Below are 1,628 nucleotides of genomic sequence, written 5' to 3'. Positions count from 1 at the left end.
CCCTTAATTACTATAGAAGATTCGTACCGGAAATGGCCGAACATTTGGTCCCTCTAAATAATTTTTTGAAGAAAGGCAGTAGGATAGTTGTGACACCGGCCATGGAAAGTAATATTAGAAAATGCATCATGAGGCTACAGCAGGAACCGGTACTAGCTTTCCCGGATTTTACAAAGTCCTTCACAATCACAACCGATGCCAGTGAATACGCATTAGGGGCAGTGCTATCCCAAGACAGTGAGAGAGGAGAACGTCCGGTGGCGTACGGAAGCAGGAGGCTAACGGACGCGGAATCGCGATACAGCGCTCTCGAACGGGAATTGCTAGGAATCGTCTGGGCGGTAGAACACTTCAGACCCTACGTTTTCGGGAGGAGGTTTAAAGTCCACACGACCACCGTCCCCTCCAGTGGGTGGGAAAACTAAAAGAATCGTCGGCGCGCGTCACCCGTTGGAAAGAGCTCCTTAGCCAATTTAACATGGAAATCGTGTATAAACCGGGTAAGGAGAACGTAGTGGCAGACTGGCTCTCTCGTGCTATTGTTATTAACGCGGTGGATGAAGAGCATGTGGAAACGGCAGGGGACGTGAGGCAATTCCTGCGTGAATGGACGCCAGGAGAAGGAGAGACTTCTAATACGCAGACCCAAGCAGAGGAACATCAGACATCGGGAGGCTAAAGCTCTACTGGGGGAAGGCCATCTGAAATGGAGGAAGTAGAGGAAATTGTCAACGACAAGAAACATCAGATCGTGTGGAAAACGAGGACCTCCGGAATGATGAAGGTTGAGTACTCTAGATTTGGCCAGAGCTCTATTAATACCATATGGTCGGAACCCGGGGTACGTGAGGATCAGATATGCCGAGCACTCAACGATGCGTCGAAACCCGGTAAAATATTTTACCTATACGTGGGCAATTCCGTCATCCGGGACAAGATCAAGAGACTTTGGAGACAAGAACTGATAGGGGTGGAGAGGACCTTCATTAGATGTATATACAATGATGGTGGAAACTCTGCGAGATGAGGAGCGACAAAAAGAGGTCAGTCTCGCGTACCATCAAGGGAAGACGAACCACCGCGGGCTAAGTGAAACAATACAGGCACTCAAGCGACGCTACTTCTGGTGGGGAATGAAGAAGACAGTAGACGAGGTCTTAGGCGGTTGTAATGTATGCCTTAGCACGAAATATGACCGCCATCCACCTAAAGCAGTGCAAGAGGAGACGCCTACAGCCCATAGACCACTTTGTGACATCCAGATAGACTCCTTCACCTGGAAAGGGTATAAGTGGGTGACAGCCATTGACCTCTTCAGTAAGGTTGCTATGGCGCATCAGGTGCGGGATAAGTCAGCCGGGGCAGTGCTGGCAGCGTTGAGGATATGGTTCCGATTTTATGGAGTCCCGGACCGAATATCGTCTGACGGGGGGCGAGAATTCGACAATGCCGCGATAAGGGAGGAAATGAAGACCCTAGGTGTGGAATGGCACATCAACACTCCCGGTCACCCAAAGAGTCGAGGGGGCGTGGAAAGGCTGCATAGCACTTTGAGCGACCATTTGAGGGTTTATCACGTGGATAAAGGGCTAGAACCGGATGAGGCGATGATTCGAGCGGTGGCCGCG

This window comes from Halyomorpha halys, unplaced genomic scaffold, assembly GCF_000696795.3.
Source record: "Halyomorpha halys isolate HHAL.00 unplaced genomic scaffold, Hhal_1.1 Scaffold378.1, whole genome shotgun sequence".
NCBI classification, from domain to species: Eukaryota; Metazoa; Arthropoda; class Insecta; order Hemiptera; family Pentatomidae; genus Halyomorpha; species Halyomorpha halys.
This window is presented reverse-complemented; position numbering follows the sequence as displayed.